Raw genomic sequence first — 17094 nt, 5'->3', positions numbered from 1 at the left:
ATGATATGTCCCCTGATAACTGATTTGTGGGCTGCCCATACCGTTAAGGGGGAAACAACGCTCGTTTGGTTTAATCGGAAATATTCTTTAATGGCTGCATCCAGAACTGAGCACTGCATCGTATCGTTTAGAAGGGATTCCTGTAGGCACCAACGGGGAGGTCCTCTAGGTCCTCCCGGTCTCCGGATCGTCATAGTGACCATCGAGTGGTCAGATAGTGATGAATCTATAATTTTCGAGCGTACGATAAGTGGGATGGTTTGTGACCTGGTGAAGATGTGGTCTATCCTGGCAAATGAGTTATGGGGGGCTGAGAAATGGGTATAGTCCTTATTGTATGGGTCGGTTTCCCTCCACACATCAATCAACCCTTGCTCGTGGAGAAGATTAGCAATTTTGGTACATTGCTTAGAGGGCCTTTTTGGATTCGGTTTCCCGTTCACCGACTTGTCCAAAGCAAAGTCAAAGGCGGTATTTGAGTCTCCTCCCAGAATCACCGTCCCCTTTATTTGCGGAAGTATTTTATTTAACATAGAGTGAAAGAAAGTTTTTTTTCCCTTGTTAGGTGCATAGTAAGAAACAAAAGTAAAAAGTTCGCCATCTACATGTCCTGACACCACCAAGAAACGGCCTAGCGGATCAGTTAAAACCTCCGGCTGTGACAGATTGATGTGTTTGGCGAAACATACTGCTACTCCCTTGGTTTTATTTTGAGCTGATGCCAAGAAGAATTGGGGGTAGTGCTGGTGTAGAAATTTGGGATTATAGGTGGCTGGAAAATGTGTCTCTTGTAATAGTAAGATGTCTGATTGCATTGAGTGGTATGATTGAAAAAGTTTTCTGCGTTTGATAGGAGAATTCATCCCCTGTGTGTTGTGTGAAATAATTTTGAGGGGTAAGGGAATTGTTTGTATCAGCCATGGTCCAGGGGGGGTGAGCAACCCCAACTTCCACTTCTTACCTTTGAGTCGCTGGACGCGATCACCCTGAGACCCAATTCGGTGTGATGTCAATTCGGTTGAGCCTGGGATTTGAGATCTGGAGACCTCCCGATGTCCAAGAGAGCCTGTAGTAAGATGTGAGGGAGGAGACAGATGGGGGGGGGAGAAGGAGATGAAGAGAGGAATGAAGAGAGAGAGGCGGGTTAAACCATGAAGCATGTGTGCCATACCTGTATTATATATGAACATTTGCTGAAAGAAAAAGTAATAAGCCACTACATTGGGGTCCCCTGACCCTGCCCAACCCCAGAGGAAGAAATGATGAGCCATTTCAACCCCAACCAAAAAGTGGACTGGTGAACCCTAAATAAGGGACACCGAGGAGAGACCAGGATCTCCTAAAAAAGTCTGGGCCCTAAGGGAGGCGCACTGAGTCCACCACAGCCCCAGCACCTCAAAATTCGCTAACTGAAGACTACCCTCTAGTCTATGATGAACATATGACAGAGCGTCTTAAAGCCAATAAAGAAAGAAAAACTAAATGCAAAAAGGAACAAACGTAAGACTAAAATGCCCCTGTTGAAGGTCATTGGACCGAAACACGTAGGGCGGCTTTTTATAGACCCTATACACTGCTTTTCATTTTATTTTATCTTTGTGATCACATTTTTATGTATCGTGGTTTTTTATGAATAAAAACACCCAGAAGTTACACTAAGTGGGAGCATTCCTTCTTTTTTCCACATATCCTGGGGAACTGAGAAACCACTTCGTTTTCTGGAACCCATTTTCGTCTCTGCTTCGGTGGGTAGAGAGGGAACGTCCCGGCCTGGTAGAGGCTCTACCCTTGCCTCCAACACTTCACCACTTCGCCCTGGGTGGCATTAAGCTTCATTGATTCTATGCTCATGGCAGTAGAATCCAACTTCTCTGGTAAGCGTATTCCATCTATTCGCTTAAATTGATGTTATACAAGCTGAAGGTTGAGAAGCAGACAGGATTGATATACGGATCATTCATTTTCACTGTGGACTTTTTGTTCTTTTGGATCACACACTTGCTTTCCCTGGGACATTACGTTTATATGCACTTTGAATTTCATATTTATCATTATTTTTTTGTGTGTTCTTAGCGCTACAATTTATTTTAAATTTGTTTCCCTTTTTGTCACATGGTTTTGTAGCAGCTGTTTTTATTTTTATTTCTTTTGGGTAGCGCATTAATCATCCCCTTTTTCACTAATATATATATATATATATATATATATATATATATATATATATATATATATATATATATATATATATTTGAAAATTAATCAATGTACTAATTTTATTGTGATCCTAAAATGCTAGGACATCACAAATAACACCTTTTGGAAAGTAGACAGTCTAGGGTATTTAGTAAGAGGCATGGTGCGTTTTTTGAAGTTGTACTTTTTTTGGAAATTAAGATATTTTTTTCACAATATATTTTTTATTTTTTACATAATGTCACCAGTGCAATACAGCATCATCATATGACTGGTGTGGCGGTGATCAGGGATACTGACTGGTGACACATTTTTTAAACTTTTTTTTTTAACACCATCCTGCCCAGCAGTCGCTCTTCTGTTCTGACTGGACATCATATGAGGTCCTTCAGAACGAGGCGCATTGTGTGGTACGGTGTGTTGCCAGGACACACCGCATCTCCAATTACGATAAGGCACCTATGACGTAGGCTCTTTACCACATGATCAGCTGTGTCCAGTCACAGCTGATCACAGTGTATATAGGAAATGCTGTTTATTGGTATTCCTCTACTCGCGCTGACAGGGCGGCTCTCCTGACGGGGGGGTCTGTGCTGTTATATAGTGCATTATCAGTGCAGCCAGTGATGCCCACCAGTGATGCCAATCAGTGCCCATCATTGGTGCCAATCAGTGCCCATCAGTGATGCCTTTCAGTGCCCATCAGTGATGCCTGTTAGTGCCTCCTCATCAGTGCTATCTATCAGTGCTGCCCATCAATGGCACTTATCAGTGCCGCCTATCATTGTTTACTATTGTTATGCTGTGATTGGCCAACTACTATCATATGGTACAGGGGGTTGTGATTTGGACCAGGTACCATGTGATCTCTGGTGAGCAATCACAGATCACGCACAATAGTAAAAAATGATATAATGAATTAATTATTAGTATTGTTTACTAGGTGTCATGTGATCGCACAGTGATCATGTGGTATCTGGGCTCAGCTCACAGCTGCCTGATACAGAGCACCGCTGTAAACACATTGGCTGCAGATCGCGCTACTGCGCCCCCCAGGGGGAGCGCACACTGTGCATGTGCACCATGACGTACAGATACGTCACAGTGCCTCAGGGAACCCCCCGACAGCAGTAAATGTACTGCTGGCAGGGGCAAATGGGTAAATGCAGTGTCATCATCTGCCATGGAGTCGTACACATGGAAATAATCCACAAAAATGTATAATCTGGATATTCTTAGTCTCAGCCATTGAATGTTTCTTGCTGCTTATTGAAAAGTAATAGACAGGGAAGTGGAGAAGCAGAAAGTCAAACGAATTAGCTGGAGTTCTGACAAGTGTGGAGAGTTGTGAAGCATGGACTAAATAAAACTTTTATTATAGTATACTTTATCCTGGGTTACATTAGCAAGCTTTCTGATCGATTTCCCCTGTTGCCTTAATTTACTCCAGTGTTTCTCAACTCCAGTCTTCAAGGCGCCCCAACAGGTCATGTTTTTAGGCTTTCCATTATTTTGCACAGGTGATTTGATCAGTTTCACTGCCTTAGTAATTATCACAGCCGTTTCATCTGAAGGAAATCCTGAAAACATGACCTGTTGGAGCGCCTTGAGGACTGGAGTTAAGAAACACTGATTTACTCTTTAAAATTTTAAATTTAAACCCCAAATCATTAAACAGAAGTTATTATGTAATTGATTGCACTGAAATTGCTGCTATTTTTGTCCTTGCTTTAACCACTTCAGCCCTGGAAGGATTTACCCCCTGCATCGCTTTAACTGACAATTGCGTAGTCGTGCAATGTTGTACTCTAACAAAATTGATGTCCTTTTATTCCTACAAATAGAGCTTCCTTTTGTTGGTATTTGATCACCTCTGCGGTTTTTATTTTTTGCGCTATAAACAAGAAAATAGTGACAATTTTGAAAAAAAAGCTATATTTTTTACTTTTTGCTATAATAAATACCCCAAAAATATATGTAAAAAAACAAATTTCTTCCTCAATTCAGGCCGATATGTATTCTTCTACATATTTTTGGTAAAAAAATAAAATAAATAAATAAATCGCAAAAAGTGTATATTGATTGGTTTGCACAAAAGTTATAGCGTCTACAAAATAGCGGATAGATTTATGCCATTTTTATTATTAATTTTCTTTATTAGTAATGGCGGCGATCTGCGATTTTTATTGCGACTGCGACATTGCGGCAGATAAATTGGACACTTTTGACACTATTATGGGACCATTGGCATTTATACAGGGATCAGTGCTAAAAAATCAGTGCTAAAAAAATAAATGTCACTGGCAGGGAAGGGGTTAAACACTAGGGGGCGACCAAGGGGTTAAGTGTGTTCCCTCAGTGTGTTCTAACTATAGAGGGGATGGGCTCACTAGAACATGACAGAGATCACTGGTCCCTGATCACTGGAAGCAGTAGATCCCTGTCACGTTGCTAAGCAGAACAGGGAAATGCCTTGTTTACACAGGCATCTCCCCGTTCTGCCTCTATGTGCCACGATCAGGGGCCACCGGTAGACATCAAGTCTGCCGTACCCGCGGACAAGCTCACGCAGTGCGCGCGTGCCCGCTAGCCGCCGATGACGGAGTGAGGCACGAGTACGTTGTTTTGCGCACCCTTGCCACTTTGCCGTGAGCGTGAGCCGGTCAGTAAGTGAGTAAATGAATAACTAAAAGAATAACCGTGAGCATTTGTTTGCTCTGTTCCTAACAAGCTTCTTCTAAAAAGAAAGATTTTAGGCAGGCAGACTTAACAAGAGTACAGCTCAGCAGAGTGGAACAGTGAGCGAGTGCCTCAAAGGGCAAATTATACTTTGGCTGACGGTTGGCTGGACAGGTGATAGAGATACACTTTAATCAAGTGTTCACCCAGGGCAAGCATAATGTTAAAATTGTACCTGCTCCATTTACTGAAATAAAGTCTACTAACTGTGACATCAAGAAAATGGCTTATACAGGTGAACACATTTATTTATATTTTACCTGTAAGGAGTCATGTACTTTTAGAAAAAAAAAAAAAAACAGACTTCCAAGTATGCTGAAAAAAGAAACACTTAAAGGCTAAGTTCACCTTTTTTTTTCTTCTAAATTCCAGCCCCCTATGCACCAATATGGCATTCATGTATTTTTTTTTGCAAATATATCAAAGCTTTCCATAAAATCTACAGACACGTACCTTACTGTCCTACATTCATGATTCAAAACGTATCTATTGCTTCTGTCTTATGTCCTTACAGACTGAAGGTCATGACACAGGAAGGAGTTGACCAGCTGACCTCATTAGCACACACCCTGCATCATCTACCCACCCATTCCCAGCTGCACGTTTTCTAAATGAAATGCAATCAATCAGTGATCACCCTTCTCACTAAATACACAATCAGATTGCATAGTGTATGGCCATCTTTATACAAGTACATAGAAGGGAGTGGACAGAAACACTCAGCTGTGAAGTCCCTATCACAACCCTGCATAGAGGGAACTCGCACTCCCACATGCCTTTTTATGTTTTTTTAGCAAGATGGGGAGGCGTTCGGGAGCGTTTTTACTCATCACACATAGGGCAGCCCATCCACCTGAATGGGCCGCCCTACACGCAGCAATCGCCCCAAAAAAGCTTCAAAACTTTTTTTAGAGTGGAGCTTGGTGCGTTTTTTACTGCGATTTTTGGTGCAGCACATTTCTGAAATGCAAGGAAACGCACAGATGTGAACGGAGCCTCATTGTTCTTGTGTTATTGCAAAAATTTCACTTTTAGGCCCCATTCATATCTAGCATAGTGAGAGAGAATGTTTTGTGTCTCATTTTTCCGTTTTTGCGTTTTGCAGGTTGTGTTTTTTACTGTGCATTTTGCAGCATTAGCCACTCGTTTTTTCACATGGCAAAATGTGTGTTTGGCCATACACTATGCAATCGGATTGTATATTGTGCATTTAGTGAGAAGGATGATCACTGATTGATTGCATTTCATTTAAGTGTGCAGCTGTGAGTGGGTGGGTAGATGATGCAGGTAAAAATAAAAATAAATGGGCACATTCAGTGACCTACTGTCGGGGCTTCCTTCTCTGACCTGGCTGCTCAGCTGTGGGCTAATTGCCAGCCTATCTCTCCACAGTTACTCAGCTGTTGATGATATCCTACTCGTCAGTCCTTCCTACTTAAACCATCCAGCCCAGAGGATCTCTGCCTTCGCCTTAGTCAACATCACAGAGATGCTCTCCTGCATTCCTGTTAAAAGACTTGCTTGGCTGATATCCCTTCTGGCTCCAGATCCTGCTTGCTGTTTTACTACGCTCATCTCCGGCTCCCTGATGTTTGGCTTGTCTGACTATCTGTTCCGGTTCCTGAACTTTGGCTATGTTTTGACTACGTTTGTTCTATTTACTTTTTTTATTAAACAAGTGTGATTTAACTGTACTTTTCCAAAGCCTCTCCAATCCTATGGAATGCCTTACCCCAATCTGTCCGCTTATCTCCTACTCTATTAGCTTTTAGACGATCCCTGAAAACCCTTCTCTTCAGAGAAGCCTACCCTACCCACACCTAACAACTGTTTTTTAATTTTCTCCATCAGCTCACCCCCCACAGTTATTACCTTTTGTTTCCACTTGACCCTCCCTTCTAGATTGTAAGCTCTAATGAGCAGGCCCCCTGATTCCTCCTGTATTGATTTGTATTGTAAGTGTACTGTCTGCCCTCATGTTGTAAAGTTCTGTGCAAACTGTTGGCGCTATATAAATCCTGTTTATTAATAATAATAATAATAATAATAATAATAATAATAATAATCATACTTCTGTCTCGGTCTGATTTCATGGTTTCTGACATCTACTTATACTTACCCTTGTTGTACACGTATTTCCTCACTGCTCCTTTGCTCTATCAGAGCTCCAGCTCTGAAGGAGAAAGAGTGAGAGTGTGTTGAAGGTGAGTATAAATAGGCTGGGGATGGGGTTCAATTTTTAACCACTTCCAGACCGCCGCACGCCGATGTGCGTCCAAACTTTGAAGGGGGATATCGTTGTTATGGCAGCAGCTAGCTGCCATAACCCCCGTATCCCCGTTTTCATGCGGCGGTCCTCTTTCTGATAAAAGTGGTCCCTGCAGTGGATTCACCGCGAGATCACTTTTATCGGTGGCGGGAGAGGGCCCCCCTCCCGCCACGATCCGGTGCCCTCCGGAACTTACCGGAGCCGTCGGTAGTGCCGGAGGCGATCGCGTCCGTCTCCCTCCTGTGCCTGTAGACGAGTGAGGCTAAGATGGCGCCCACTCCTCTCCATGACACTGCTGGGCGGTCAAAACATCACTTCCACCCACGCCTCTTAAAGGCATATTTTTTTCAATGTGTAAATACGTTAACAATAGCAAATTAAAGGTTTGATTTAATACATAATGTAGAATAAAATTGGCATCTTAATCTATAAAATCATAGTCAATTTATTCTTAAAATAGACAAGAATACAGTAAAAAAATAAAGCAAGCTTCGACAAGGTTTTAGTAGAACAATACACAATGGGAGAGTAATTTTAAGAAACTGATACAATAAATAAATAGACTTCAACAAAATGTTAATCAATACGTACACAAGGGAAGACCAATTTTATAGGATGATATCTAAATGCTTTAGAAATCTCTCAAAGTGTGTGAAAAGAAGAAAGCTGAACAACCCCCCTAGCTGTTAACGCATGTCCCAGTGTGACGCGTGTCACTGTATTAAAAGTGGAGTACATGATAGTAAAAGAGCCTCTGTTTGTGGCTAGCATACCTGGAAAAAGAGAGCTGGTATGTTTTGCCAATACTCTTTTTCAAAGCTAGCAAAAACACATTAGACATGGTAGCAGGAACATTTTTGTTTTAATTCAAACCTTCTTGTATTTGTATTTTGCATAGTATTTAAAGAGGATCTTCACCCTCTAAACAAAAATGTAAAAGTCAGCAGCTACTATTACTGTAGCTGATGACTTTTAAAAAACACACACTAATGCCTCGTTCACACGATCGTACATTGATCGGACATTCCGACAACAAAATCCAGGGATTTTTTCCGACGGATGTTGGCTCAAACTTGTTTTGCATACACGCGGTTGCACAAAGTTGTCGGAATTTCCGATCGCCAAGAACGTGGTCACGTACACCACGTATGATGAGACTATAAAAGGGCAGTTCAGAACCAAGCGCGGCACCCTTTGGGCTTCTTTTGCTAATCTCATGTTAGTAAAAGTTTGGTGAGAGACGATTCGCGCTTTTTTAGACTCGTGGCTTTCAAATTGTTTTCTGCTGTTCAGTTTGTGCATGTGGGTTTGTATCTGGTCTTCGGTGCGTGCAGCGAGTACAATTGACTTGTCATTGTGTTCGTGTTCATTCGTTACTGATTTTCAGGTCACTCTTCACAGGCCTTGCTGCTCTTCAGTGTGTTTTGTTACTTCGTTCTGAACAGCCGACCGTTTTCAAGCCATGTTGCGTATACGTACTCCTCGTAGAGTTCGTGCTGTCCGGGGGCTTGGTGTTGGGGTCCTTACCTTGATACAAGCCCAGTCCATGAACAGGGTTGGGAGAAGTTCATGGACCAAGAATTGGTTGCTCCAGCGTGACCAGTTCTGTCATATGGCTTTGCTCCGTGAGATCCGTGAGAATAATCCTGATGATTTCAGGAACTTTCTCCAGATGACGGACCCCGTATTTCACCGTTTGTTGGCTTTGCTGACCCCCTATATCAGCAGGCAGGATACCTGCATGAGGCAAGCCATCACTCCGGAACAGAGGCTAGTCGCCACCCAGCGGTACTTGGCGACGGGGAGAAGCCTGCAGGACCGCAAGTTCTCGACAGGCATCTCCCCCCAGGCTCTGGGGATCATTATCCCTGAGATCTGTTCTGCCATCATCCAGGTCCTGCAGAAGGACTATGTTAAGGTAAGATTTTTATCCTTTAACATCACATTTTATTGTATTTAATGTTTCTTAATATATTGTATTTCTTTCCTCATTCCCTAATTACCATGATTGTAATATGCTGTGAATGTCCTCTTTGTCCTCATGCATGCTGGATTTTTATGTAATTTTTTTTTCGTCCTTCATACATATTTGCGTTCACTTACCTCCCCAGTATGCTGTCCTGGCCCTATATTCACCTCATGTAGTCATTTAACAATGTATTTTGGCAGCTCCATAGTAGTGCTTTAAGTAGTGCTTTACCTTAAACACCCCCTAAAATGTGTAAAAATTAGATTTGTGCTTTAAATCCTGGCAGAGTGCCAGAGGTTTTTTTTTTGTCCAATCATTTGGAACCCTCCCTCCCCCCAACTGCTAACTCAACTGATACCAATCCTCTATCTGCTGACTTTGCCAAACCCATACACACTATACTTACCACTTTTGTGGTCAGATTTATGGATGATTTCCCCAAAGCATGTAGTGCAAGGGTCTGCCTGAATACTTTCAAATGTTAATGTTTAAAGTTTTTGTATCCTATTATTATCTTGATAGGTAATATAACAATGTAAAAATGTGCTAAAATGTGTACAGTGTGTATTTATCTCTTTGTATTATGACACTTCTTACCTGTCCAGTGGGCTGCCAATAGTGTAAAGTAAGGGGGGGCTGACCAAAGTAATACACATTATTTAGGCATTCATCTCTCAATGAAGTGAAGAGGGTTACCTGTCCAAAACATCTCCCCCTCATAAAATTTTACAAATGGCCCATGAGGGGGGGGAGGAGGAATCTGATAGGTGGACCTTATACCGTTGTCTTTAAATACTACCTAAAATAAATGTTATACTGATGTTGGCCAAGAATGTTTGTGTCTAATCTGCTTTCCATGTTGATGTGCAAAATGATTAATTTATTTTTCTGGTTTGACTCCACAGTTTCCTTCCATGCCACAGGAATGGCAGACTGTGGCCTCCCACTTTGCCCAGTAGTGGGACTTTCCTAACTGTGGAGGGGCAAATGATGGGAAACACATCCACATCATCCCACCACCCAACTCGGGGTTGTACTATTATATTTATAAGGGGTTCAATAGTATTGTGATGTTGTGATGCAGTGGTGTCGGCTACTTATGAGTTCCTGTATGTGGATGTGGGGAAGAATGGCCGGATTTCCGATGGTGGAATCATCGCCCAGATGGAGTTCTACAGGCGTCTCCAGAATGGCAGCTTGGACTTCCCACCTCCAGAAGACAATGTGGAAGAACTCCCATTCGTCTTCGTTGCGGATGAAGCATTTGCGCTGGGGGACCATCTTATGCGGCCATTCCCTATGAGGACCCTCCCCCTGGACCAGAGGGTTTTTAATTACCGGCTGGCCAGAGCCAGAAGAGTGGTGGAGAACACGTTTGGAATCATGGCCAGTTCTGCCTATTTCTTACACCCATACATATGGCAGAGTATAAACTCAATCATATCATCCTGGCTTGTTGTGTTCTACACTACTGTTTAAGGAGAAATTCTGCAAACTATGCTGGCTCAGTTGGGCCTGAATCCGGAATTCATGTAAATGAACCAACCCTGAAGGTGTTTGAAGCTGCCCGTCCTGGCTTGCCTCCCCTGAGTGCCCACGAGGTCCGTCTAAGATACCTTGAATACTTTGTGGGTAGGGGGGCCATCAATATGCCAGACAATGTCTGAGACATTTTTTAAATAAAAAATAATTTTAACTACTAAAATATTTGCTGACATTTACTGCTTGTGTTTCTTTTAGCTGACCATGACTGAAAAGTGGGTAGTCCTGAAAATGGTGTGATTGTGTAACATTAGAAAGCACTGTTGGGTGTTATTTACTAAAGGCAAAGACACTTTGCACTACAAGTGCACTTGAGACTGCACTGAAACGGCACTTGTAGTGCAAAGTGGATTTGCCCTTAGGAAATAACCCCCATTGTCACAGAAAACCACAATTTTACCACAACAAAAGTTTTGGAGCATTGAAAGAAGAAGCCACACATTCTTGATTATCAATCTTTTTAATACCAGCACAATCGCATGTGCATTTCTAAAAGGTTTTTAAAACAAACCAACATGTTTGTTGTATAACAATTTTTTGGGTCACATTAATAAAAGTAGAAATGTCCATTTAAGGTAAAACAGGCATGTTTAAAAGCAACAAGAAATACACAAATCTGGAACTTACAAAGAAATTGAAGGCAATATCAGACATGAGTATTTATAAACTGTGTTTGATATTGCGTTCAGATGGGGTGAAGTCACCCCTGGAAATGCCAAATTTTGAAGATGCACACAAATTGCCGAATGTCAACATGTGCTAGCTGCCATCACAGGGGATCAAGGGACGTGTTTTGGGGCTGCAACCCCTTCCTCTCAGCTACTTTATTACTGAGGAAGGGGTTGCACCCACAAAACGCATAGATTGATCTCCCGTGATGGCAGATAGCACATGTTGACACACTGTGTGCATCTTCAAAATTTGGCTTTTCGATAATGTCAAAAAATGAGAAAAATTTTTAGATTCCAAAAAGCCCAAAAAAGTAAGGGATTTGGAGGTGTTTTTCCCTAAAACATCAATGGTGTTCTTCATTTTGTTTTGAACATCATTGATGTTTTTCTGGATGTTTTCCAAGTCCCTAGTACACCCCATGATCAACCCGATCAGGATCTGGGCACTCTCACTGGTGAAATGACCTGGATCCACAACATCACGATCACCTAAAAATATAAAAACGAAAACACCATGTATTATAAATATGCAGTCATCCATCTCTTACCTGAGCCTGTGGTCACAGACACTCACCTGTTGTGGTGACAATTTCCACCACGTCTCCCTCCTCCTCCTCCTGTTGGCTTTGGTGGATTTCCACTTCCTCGTGAGGTGGGGGGTCTGTGGTCTCCTCAGATGAGTGGTGTCCTCCGAGTTTTTTCTCCCCAATGTAAAAAAAAAAAGGTATACTTAGCACACAGATATTTTATGCCAGAAATAGGAATATGAAACATTGCTCGGAAGTGGGGTACAATTGTCTCTTTTGGCAGAGTTGCAAGATGACAAAATATTTTTTTACTTTGTCAAGCTTGAATACTTACCTATTTTGGACAAGCTTCACAGATGGAGACAACCCTATAGTATCCACTGGAGCACCTGTGTGGGCCCCCTAATAAAAAGGGTGTTCTGGTGTCCCACACTAGTGCTCCAGCGTCCAGATGTGTAAACAGCTGCTGAGTGTCCTCTCCTTACACAGAATCTAGTTTGCATTTCATTCTAGTTAACAACCCATCTAGACAACAAAATTATTTGAAGAGAAGTAGGCTAGCAAAAATGTATTCAAATGCATATGTCCAAAACATGGTGTTTTCTATGCCGAACGAACAATGTTTCATACGAACTAATAATGTGCTTATGAACATGAAAGTTGCCATTTTAAACTGTACAATAGTTAAGAAAAGCACATGGAGCAGCACGAACGTTAGAAAAATAAAGAATAGGAACACAGGACAACTACTTACTTTTTTGCAGCACTCTCCTGATCCTTCTGTACTGCTCGTGCTCCCTTAATTTGAGGTCCGACCACCGCTTCCTGAGTTGATCCTTGGATCAATGTACCCCAAAATTCTTCTGCAGACTCTTGACAACTTTCGCCATGATCTTGGCCTTTCTGACATTGAGGTTGGGGTAAGGTCCATACTTCCCGTCATAGTCGGTCCTCTTCAGGATGTTGAGCATCTCCAACATCTCCCCAAAGAACATATTTGAGGCCTTAAATCATCTCCTCGGGGATGGGGACATTTCTGGCTCCAGGCTTCCTCCTCCTCCTCCTCGTTGCTGTAATTAGCACGCACCTGCTCTGTCTCCGCCATGTGCTCTTCCCCACTGCGCCGAACGAGAAGGGGCGGGGAATAGACTAGAAAGAACATCAGGGGCGGGCGGAGTTTCACGCATGCGCAGTGTATATAAAGCATAACACACGTGCGTAGTACATACGATCTGTGAGCGGAGGAAGGAGTATCGGAGGCGCCGATCGAGATAACGAAGGTAAGATTAAAAATTGGGCCTATACTGCTTCTAGACTGAGGCCTATATTGGGACAAGATTAGGAGACTTTAGCCTGACATTAGGTTTTTTCTTGTGTATTGCAGATAAAATGGATGGCTTCAATGACCACAACTTCCTCCCCCTGTTCGTAGACAAATACAGGGAGCTGCCCTGTCTGTGGCAGATCAAACACCCGCAGTATAATAATAAACAAAAGAGGCAGGCAGCGCTGGAGAAACTGCTGGAGTTGGTGAAGCCAGTGGTCCCCACAGCAACCATCCCCTATTTAAAAGCCAAAATTGGTGGCCTGAGGAGCACTTATCTTAGGGAGTGCAAGAAGGTCACGGATTCCCAGAGATCCAGAGCTGCAGCAGATGACATTTATGTCCCCAGGCTCTGGTACTATGAGAGGCTGCGATTTCTGTCAGACCAGACTGAAGTCAGGGAATCACTCTCAACCCTTCCTTCCACTCTTCCTTCCACCCTATCTTCCACCCTAACTGAGTCTTCCGATGTCCAACCTGGGACTTCCAGCCAGGAAGAAGTGGAGGAGCCCAGCTGGAGCCAGGTATAGCATTGTTCTACAGATTTCTGGTCAATAAATAAATTATGTTTACTAGATGTTATTATTGATCACTAACTGCTGATTTTATAAAGTGTTTTACATATCAATAGATAGTAGTGGGCAAAAATAATTGGGACAACAATGAAAAATGCTGGGCTCAGAATGATAGTCTGTTATATTTGTTTACATTCAATTTGCAACAGTCATGAGGTGAAAATTGTGTGAGATTGATGAAGAAAAACTAAAACGATGTCCCTTTTTCATACACAGGAAGACCTCAGCCAGGAGGAGGCTGTGGAATGTGGCACACAGGAGGAGGCTGTCGAATGTGGCAGCCAGGAGGAGGCAGGGGTTAGTGGCAGCCAGGAGGAGGTGGGGCTAAGTGGCAGCCAGGAGAAGGCCGGGCCCTGTAGGAGCCTTACGGAATCGCAGGTCCCTCCCCTCCGCCTTCCAAACAAAAGACCCAGGAAGGGGAGTAACGTGCAGGATTCAGCAGTCAGGCTGATTCAGGAGGCTTCTGCATCCCTCAGAGCCTTCCCCACTCCTCAAGAGGCCTTTGCCTGCATGGCTGCCACAAAACTGAAGCACATGCAGGAGGGTCAACGCCTCATGTGTGAGGACCTTCTTTATAAAACATTAAGTAAGGGGGTGAGGAGCGAAATCACCCCCAATACCCACCTGTGTGAGTTGGACCATCCTCCTCCTCCTGCCACAACTCCACCACCACAGACACAGTGTGGAAGAAAGCGTGGAAGGAAGACCAGAGAGTGATGGCCCTGGGTTCAGTCTGGTCTGACAAAAGATGCAGGCTCTTGTATGACCACAGCCTGGGGACAGATATGTCATCTGCTGCTGTTCATGATTCTCTTGGACTTCTGGACCAGATTGCACTCTCTTTGATATGAACTCCTCAGGCCACCAATTTTGCCATGAAATAATTGATGTGTGCCTGGGGGCCAAAGGCTTCGGCAATTTCTGCTGTTTCTCCAGCGTTGCCTTCCTCTTTGTTGGGTTAGGACCCCTTAATAAAGGAATTTTTGTTTCAATTATACTTGCTTATGTGTGTTTTCCTTCTAAAAGGACAGTTTGTTTGTGAGGAGTCAGGTACATTTTAAAAATACAATGTGAAATTAACAAGAGACACCAACACCAAGCAACCTCCTAGAGATTAAATAATACTCAATAATAATGGTGTTGTGGTAACTTGACACGCAAAACACACCCAAAAATATTCTGGAGTTAAAAAAAAACAAAAACATCAGGCTTGAAAAAAATACTAACCAAAAAAAAATAAAATAAAATACATTTTTTTAATCAGATGTGACAAATACAAATATTATATTGATGAAATCAACAGAAATAATAAAGAAAGAAGTTTGTGAGAACTCTGTGTGAATATGAGCAGCAAAACTACTTCATTCTTCTAGCATTATAAAGAAGAACAGAGTGCGCTGCATTAAACAAATTAAAACATTGCAGCCTGACGAAAGTGCTATATCCATTCCGAACGCTAATTTTACCAGACCGAGCAGTTCCGTCTCAGAATTTATTCTAAGCATGCGTGGCACTTTGTGTGTCGGAATTGTCCACACACGGTCGGAATTGATGCGATCGGATTTTGTTGTCGGAAAATTTTATAGCCTGCTCTCAAACTTTGTGTGTCGGAAAATCCGATGGAAAAAGTCTGAAGGAGCCCACACACGGTCGGAATTTCCGACAACAAGCTCCGATCGCACATTTTCCGTCGGAAAATCCGACCGTGTGTACAGGGCATAACTGTACCTGTCCCAGGATCCAATGATGTTCTCGCCCAACCTAGCTGTTTGCCTGACTCCTTGCGGCTTCACTACCGGATGCCCACTGTGCAAGCCCCATAAATGGTCCCACAGTCACCTGGGACCTGTCTTAAGAGGCAGCGGAGAAAGTGGGGGTGGACTACCGCTCGGATTGCCATGGCAACCTGGCCGGAAGTAGGAGCGAGTACCTGTCAAAATCAGGTACCCCCACCCCCAAAATAAGACATTTCAAATATAGGAGGGGGAGGAAAAGCAGGATTTCCCTTTTTGGGTGAAGTTTCGCTTTAAGCATGCCTGTTGGCTGGTAATATATTTTATATTATTACAGTATTAAAAAATTATTAAAGAGGGAGGTATCCCAACAGCCTTTATTAAGGCCTCTTAGACTCTCGGCCATGTGCAAAACCTAGAGTGAAGTAGACTCTCAGCCATGTGCAAAACCTGGAGTGGAGTAGTGATGTCCAGGGAACCCATACACTCTCTCACTGGCCATATATAAGAGCTCTAAATGAACAGAACTCTAAAGGGATGGGGCTCAACTTTCTTGCATGTCTATTTATCTGGAGCCTTTTATCTGCATCTGTGCCAAACTCTGGGTGCTAAATACACCTAAACATAGCTACCCACTGCATTTTCAATGGCTCTTTGGAGGACTCCAGGTCAGGATGGTCATAGATGGGGTATATGCTACACCAACGTTGTCATTTTTTCTGAAAACAAGCTCCAGAGAGACACTGGATTCCTGTTGTCTTGGTGCTCAATAGTTTGGCCAAGGGAATTAGCCCAGGAGTAAAGTATATCAGCTACTCTCTGTTGCCCTATTTTAACCAAACAGCCTAGCTCCCCTAGGTTCAGAATGCATCAATGCATTGCAGTTTTGCTTTCCGCTCTTATGGGCAACATGCTGCCAATCAAAGAACAGTAAGCAGTGGATTTCAGTCATCAAAAAAAATTAAAATTATTGGCGCAAAGTAGGAAGATGTTAAGAGTTCAATAATATCTGTTAAAATTCCTTGTGAATTCCTGGTGTATGGTAGCACTAGCCGCAGCCTTCCGTAGAGTAAGTTTTAGTAGATCAAGATACATGAAAAGGAAAGAAAGCGCCATCTAAGTGCAGCATATGTGATGCAGTTCAATAGATCAATGGCTAAAAACCCTCACACGATCTGTGACATATACACGCTTATCAGTAGTATGCACCGTTCGGTCATCCAGGCTGCGGGAGCCACTGATGGTGATAGGGCTGTCAGATCTGGCAGTGGGAGCTGAGTGCATTGGATTGTGTCTCCGGAATGCCATGCATCAATCTGGAGCGCATCCAAAACGCACTGCAGACAGATTTAACATCAAGAGAGCAGAGTGCATTTCAGTGAATAATTCTAGCAGGTTACACGTTCAGAGCCGACTGCTCCTTCTACAAGCCTGTCTTGAAAAAAGTGGCTGCACACTGGCCACTTTTTCAGAAGACAACTAAAATCTGAGGAGTATGCAAAAAAAACCTCTCCAGATTCTCCTTGTTGTCAAATATATATTAAGGAAAAAT

This window comes from Aquarana catesbeiana, linkage group LG11, assembly GCF_042186555.1.
Source record: "Aquarana catesbeiana isolate 2022-GZ linkage group LG11, ASM4218655v1, whole genome shotgun sequence".
NCBI classification, from domain to species: domain Eukaryota; kingdom Metazoa; phylum Chordata; class Amphibia; order Anura; family Ranidae; genus Aquarana; species Aquarana catesbeiana.
Note: the sequence above shows the minus strand (reverse complement) of the source record.